Source organism: Microtus oregoni, unplaced genomic scaffold (genome assembly GCF_018167655.1).
Source record: "Microtus oregoni isolate MIOR12 unplaced genomic scaffold, Mior012 000005F_ref0000423, whole genome shotgun sequence".
Lineage (NCBI taxonomy): Eukaryota > Metazoa > Chordata > Mammalia > Rodentia > Cricetidae > Microtus > Microtus oregoni.
This window is the reverse complement of record NW_024543064.1, coordinates 23,051,074-23,057,991: the sequence shown is the minus strand read 5'-3', so window position 1 is coordinate 23,057,991 and position 6,918 is coordinate 23,051,074. Positions and strand designations below refer to the sequence as shown.

At 44.4% G+C, this 6,918-nt stretch overlaps 1 long non-coding RNA gene across 1 annotated transcript; it reads right to left on the bottom strand.

Annotated features, from left to right (window-relative positions):
- Nucleotides 1-2,614: 2,614 nt before the first annotated feature.
- On the bottom strand, nt 2,615-6,480 carry LOC121447956. The gene is made up of 3 exons (XR_005974321.1): nt 6,432-6,480; nt 5,779-5,843; nt 2,615-2,651 (listed from the first exon to the last, which is right to left on the bottom strand). It is a non-coding gene; the product is annotated as an uncharacterized LOC121447956 (long non-coding RNA).
- Nucleotides 6,481-6,918: the final 438 nt, after the last annotated feature.

Below are 6,918 nucleotides of genomic sequence, written 5' to 3'. Positions count from 1 at the left end.
TGTACCTAGTTCAATGATAGATTCTCCAAGCTTTGGGCATGTCTACATGATGGAATTAGTGACATTTTGACCTAATGGTCCCTCAAAGTTGCACACACCGTAAGTCCCTGGGCCCTATGAATATGAACCTGAGGGTGAGGTGAGTTGGTGAATGTGATTGTGTCGTCAAAATAGGCACCTCCTAGGTGACCTGGCTGATCAGGACAATTGCTGGCTTTGAAGATGAAGGCCACAAGCCAGCATTACTGGCAGTACCTAGGGCCCAAAGAAAGCAAGGGAAGATCCAAGGAGGAGCTGTAGCACCTGGGCTTTGTTTCCACTGGGATCTACAGAACTATAGCATGAGAACTTCCACTCTTTGTTTTGTAGAAAGGTTTCACTCTGGTCAGACTGGCCTGGAGTGTCCACCCTGGTGATAGTGCTCAGTGACAGGTGTGTGCCATCATACTTCACTGTAAACCATCTTTTTTATCCCTGTCCAAACTGGAGTCTCACTATGTAGCTAGCTCTGGTTGTCCTGGAGCTCACTTGGTAGACAAGGCTGACATTGAATGCCTTCTGCCTTGTAAGTACTGGGATTAAAGGTGTGACTTTGAAACTTAATTTAAGAATTTTGCCGGGCGGTGGTGGCACACGCCTTTAATCCCAGCACTCGGGAGGCAGAGGCAGGCGGATCTCTGGGAACTCGAGGCCAGCCTGGTCTACAAGAGCTAGTTCCGGGACCGGCACCAAAGCTACAGAGAAACCCTGTCTCAAAAAATCAAAAAAAAAATTGCATTTGTGTGTATGTGTGTGCGCGCGCGCGTGCACGCACACACGTATGTGCATGTGTACTCTACAGCATTTGTGTGGAAGTCAGAGGACAACTTGCAAGAGTTGGTTCTCCCACCATGTGAGTCCTAGGAATTGAATTGGGGTTGTCAGGGCATGATGCCAACCACTTTTACCTTCTGAGCCATCTTGCCAGCTCTTTATTTTTATTTTATTTTATTTTTTTGTTTTGGGCCATATAACCCAGGTTTACCTAGAACTCCCAGTGGCTTTTCTTCTTCTACATGTTACTGGGGTTTCCTAATAACTAAGGGGCTCATTGTGGTGGCATACACCTATAATTTCAGCCTTTGGAAGGTGGAGGCCTTGAGTTTGGTCCAACCTGGGTTACATAGCTCCTGTCATGTTTCGAGATTAAACAGCTTGTTGAGTGCTGACACTGAACCCCCTCTGAGAGGGAGAATGATGCCCCACCACCTGTTTACTCCCGTTGTAGGCACTGAAAATATGGAGGGGAGCATGACAAACTGATCAGTTCTGGATAAGTTTTCAGGTTGTGATGAGTGCTGGGAAAACAGGAGGAAAAGCAGAGAGCATAGTAAGCGGTGACTACAGTGAGGTTAGGTGGATGGCCAGGGACTGCAGAAAGAGCCTGTGTTTCAGTGACTACAGTGAAGTTAGGTGGATGGCTAGGGACTGCAGAAAGAGCCCGTGTTTCAGGCAGTTTGTGTGGGCACAGCAGTGCAGACCCAATGAGTATATTTGCGTAGGTGGTTTGTGATGTGATTTATGGCAGACATCTCAGTAAATGGGCAGTGTATTTCTTGAGGGGATAGGCTTAGTCATGTGTTATATTAAAAATATTCATGTCTAGATATCATTGATATCATTTGGAGTTTTTTTTTTTTGTTTTGGGTTTTTTTTTTTCTTTTGATTTTTTGAGACAGGGTCTTATATCACCCAGGCTGGCCTTGAATGGGCTGTGAATGGTGGAGAATGGCGTTGAATTCCTAATCTTACGGCCTCCACCTCCTGAGTGTTGGTGTCAGAAGTCTGTACTACTAGTTTTGTTTTTGAGACAAGATTATGGCTAGTTTAGGCTGGAATTTCCAATCCTCCTGTCTCAGCGTCCAAGGGGCTGGGATCACGGGATCAGAATGACATCCAGCACACTCACCAGCTGCATAGGAGCTTCTTCCTGCAGAGTGTTGCTGGTTGCAGAGCAGAGCCACTGAAGGTCAGCAGTCCCAACAGTTACAAGGTCAGATCTCTGTACAGAAAAGGTTATGTAAGAATCTCCTTGAGTTAGAGGCTATATTTGTAAGGTGTGACTGATCTGTACTGTGCATATGGTATGTGTCAGCCAACTAAATAAGAATGAACTGGAGAGGCTAGAAGCTGAGGGATCCTAATGGCTAGTGACCGGCTGCCGTGGTCCAAGACAAGTTTCGAGCTTTAACGAGGGAGCAAGAGAGGCCAAGGGTAGAAAAATTCACTTCTCACCAACAATGTAGATCTGTGTGAAAGGCAAGCAGTATATTCTCAGTTAACAGTCCAAGGAGTTAACTGGTGGCCATAGAAAGGTGTAGTTAACCTTTCCCACGCCCACCTGTCTCCACTCTCCACAGATGACATAGACAGAAAGCAATTAGAATACTTCAGGCTTGCAGCTCTGCCATCTGCCCTGCGAGAGGCCACTGGCAGGTGTAGCACACTGGCACTGGTGTCTCCTTGTTTTAAAGGTAGGGAGTTAGAAATAGGGAAAAGCAAGGGACTAACACTACCAGTATCTGTCTAGTTCTACTGTTCTTAGGGTTTGTCATACCTGTTGGAATTAGTCTTCATAGGCCTCACCGCCGGTCCCATTTATAAGCGAGAGACTACAAAGTAAAGAAAGAGTGAGCAGGCCCTGGCAGGGTCAGGATACTAATCCTGGAACTGACTAAACTGGGCCCTTTGCTGCCCAGCTGGACCGCTTTGTAGACTGGGAAGCAATCTGCTGGGGATTTCTTGGGCATAGAACATTGCAAAGGATCTCTTGTTAACTGAGCTGCATCCTTATATTCAGTGCGGGGGCTGGAGAGGATTGGCATGCTTGTGCATATGCATGTGTTAGCAATTCTGACTTGTCAGTGGCTTCAACTTGTGCAAACTGTGTGTAATGGGCCTTGCCAGTAACAAACCAGGACATTTGAGCCGAGTGGTTTATAGTTTATAATTGGCTTCTTATTTCTGTTGGCTGCCTTTCCTGCACATAGAGTATTACCCCAGGATTGGTATTTGATTTAGGAAATTTTCAAATTGATTTTATCTTCAGTGCATTAATGCGTGGCCTCAATTCCTGCAGAGGCATCAGATAAAACCAGCCTGGATGTGTTTTAGGAATCGTAACTGGATCTGAGCTGCCAGTGGCCCAGCTTTCAGTCAGCATAGATAAATCACTTTTCTGAAAAAAACATTTCCTACCTAAGTCCATCGACTTCTTAGGGTATCTCAAGTTCAGGCCCCATGCAATTGGAAAATGCCTTCCATATAACGCTAAAACTCATAAATGGGAATTTGTTAACATGGGTTGATCGAATCACTCTCTTCTTCTGGAACCCAACACATAAATATTCAAGGAATTATTATGGAAATCAGCCTGATTTTCAAGGGTGCCCAATTGTGATGCTTTGTCCAAATCTGGAGTGTGGGGTGTGACCTCAGTAACGAAAACACTGTTAGCACAGTTGAGTGCATGGAAAACTGGAGGGTGTTCTTTCTGCAATTTCATGAGGATTAGCATAGGTAAATGTTTTTAGTTCTTTTTTTCATCTCTAGAAGTGCAGATTAGATTGCAGCTGTGTGGAAATGCCTATTAATCATCTTCTAATGCTTTTATGTAAATGCTTGTATTTGACTTTCATTTAGAGTTGCTATTAACACCTAGAACTCTAAGATGGATAATAGGTAAAACTTTAATGAATACATAAATATTTGAGTCATGTTTAGGTTAATTTATAGCTTCTTTGTTCCTTCCTTGTGTCCTCCTGACATCGAAAACTCACGGGGTAAGACAGGAAGTAGGTGAAGAGAGAGCTTTGAGCTTGGCATCTGTTCTTGTTAAGATGTATTTGTTTTTATGTGTATGCATGTTTTACCTGCGGTGTATATGTGCACCGTGTGCACCTGCTGCCTGAGACGCTAGAGGAGGACATCGGGTCCACCAGCATAGGAGTTACAGATGACTCTGGCCCCCATCTGGGTGCTGGGAATGAAGCCCTAAGCTTCTGGACAGCGGGTGCTCTTGGCCTCTGAGCCATCCCTCTATCCCCCCACCCTTTTTGGCGGAGACAGAATTTTACTGTTGCCCTGGCTGGCCTACAACTTATATGTAGATCAGGCTGGACTTAAACCTACTACAAAATCCACTTGCCTTTGCCTCCATTCCTCCATTCTTTGCAAATAATTAGGCTATGTCAAATATATGTGTAGCAAGAAGACGTTTTGTTCCGTGTTCTAAGAATATAGATCCTTTTTATATTATTATTTTTTTTTTATTTTTTTATTTTTTTATTTTTTATTTTTTTTAGTTTTTCCGAGACAGAGTTTCTCTGTAGCTTTGGAGCCTGTCCTGGCACTAGCTCTTGTAGACCAGGCTAGCCTCGAACTCACAGAGATCCACCTGCCTCTGCCTCCCGAGTGCTGGGATTAAAGGCGTGCGCCACCACCGCCCGGCCCTTTTTATATTATTATATTGGTCTTGGGGATTTTTTTTGTATTTGTTTTTGTTTTGAGTCAGAGTCTTGGCTTTACAAGCCTGACTGCCTTCAAATTCACTGTGTAGACCAGCCATACTGCTGGTCTTTAACATTTAATCCTGCCCTGCCTCCCAAGTGTCCAGATACAGGTATGTGTCATCACATGTGGGGTTTCAAATACAAAATAAAATTATTTATTTATGTATGTGTCTGTGCATGTATGAATAAGCCCTAGGGGGGCAGAGGTAGGTGTTGGAGCCAATTTGTGCTGGGAACCGGACCCAGGTCCTCTACAAGAGACGCCAGTGCTCTTCCCAGATGAGCCCTGGACGATCTCCAGTCCATACCTGGCTTTTTTATGTCTTCTAAATGACATTTTTTTTCCATCTTATAAATCTTTAAAGGTTTTTGGGTTTTCAGGACTGGAGAGATGGCTCAGTGGTTAAGACATTGACTGCTCTTACAGAGGGCTGGGGTTCATTCCCAGAAACCACGTGGCAGCTAACAACTCTCTATAACGCCAAGATCTGACACCCTGACAGAGACATACACGCAGGCAAAGCACCAAAGCAAATAAAATCATTTTAAAAAAAGTTTTTGGTTTTTCGTTTTCTTTCGGCCTATTTTTTTTTCTTTCTCTCTTTTTTTTTTTCTGGCAAGGTCTCAAAAACCTAAAACATACACTATAGTTCAGACTGATCTTAAATTTACCACAGTCCTCCTGCCTCAGCCTCCCTGATGCTAGAGTTGTAGGAATGAGACACTATACTGAGCTTAAAGATATTTTCAGGGTGAAAATTCAAATGAGTTTATTGTAGAAAATTTGAGTATTGTATTAAAAACTCTGTCCTAGCTGGGCGTGGTGGCTCAAGCTTTTAGTCACAGCTCTCGAGAAGCAGAAACAGGCAGATCTCTGAGTTCAAGGGCCAACCTGGTCTACACCAACCAGGACTGCATACTAAGACCCCGTCTCAAAAACAAACAAGCAAACAAAAACAGAAAAATTGTCCTGCCACCCAGTAACCACCATTACTAGTGAGAAGGGTTCCTTTATCCCTCATGAATAATTGTGATTGTATAATTATGTGCCCTGTTTTTTTCACTTAAGTATTTAATGCGTATGCTGTTATCTGAAGGTCCTCGCTGTGCTCAGAGTTTTAGTCCAGTATGTTTTGAGCAGGCGGTGATAGTTTCCAGGAAAGCTCAGACTGAGTGGTGACTTGCCTGCTGTCATATGTCTAGAAAGTGGCAGAGCCGTAATTCTTACCTGTCTAGTTCAGAAACATTGATTGAGCGGGGTGGTACAAGTCTGCAGTCTCATCACTCAGGAAGCTGAGGCAGAAAGACGGTGAGTTCCAGGCCAGCCTGAGCTACATAGTGAAACCTGGTCTCAAACAAACAAAAACCAAAACAGAAATATTGACTGTGCCACCCGATGTACCCACTTTCCTCTCACTCAGTGAGAACCATGGTGCATTAAAACCAGATTGTTTCTTGAACACACAACTTTCTCTGTAACCTAAAAGACGGAGGCTACTCATTCTCCCATGACCCATGCACTAAAGGGCAGTGGGAACTGATGGGTCAGTTCACCATGTTTATGTTCAGACTTTTTTTTTCCCCCATCTTGAATAAAACAGTTTTGACTGTGCCCTACAGGTTGTCATTCCCACCCCACGGTCTCTGGTCCCTGCTGCTCTCCCCATCACACAGCAAACAGAGTTCCTTGATCCCACCTCAAACAATTGATTTAGCCTGTGAATTCAGTCACTTGTAGCCTCTCACTACTGAAAGCCTTAACACCTGATGGTGGATGTGAAACCACTGTGCCTCTTAGGGAGTCAGGAAGCTTGCCAACGTCTAAGGGAAAGCAGTTTTGTGGATAAATACACAGATCCACACATGTGCATGTATACTCACACAAGAACACTGTTTACAGCAATAGCACGTGAAGTATTCATCATGGAATTGATGGAATTGACTCCACAGAATCCTCGTGTTCTAACCAGTATGTGGTTGTGACTGGCAAAGCCAAGACGAATGTTGACTTTTCTCTTCTCTTGAAGGCCCAGAAGTAAAACAGTGAAGACAATATTAAAATCTCATTCATTGGGGCTGGAAAGATGGCTCAGTGGTTAAGAGTCCTGGCGACTGTTCCAGAGGTCCTTAGTTCAATTCCCAGCACCCACACAGTGACTCCCTGATCCCTGGGAGCCGCGTAGTCAAAGAAGAGAACTGAACGCCCCAAGTTGTCCTCTGACTGTCACACATGGCATGCATGGCGATGTGATGGTAGACATGGTGCTGGAGGAGTAGCTGAGACTCCTCCATCATGTGGGCAACAGGAAGCCAACTGAGACACTGGGCAGTTTCCTGAGCATAGACAACCTTAAAGCCCGCCCCCACA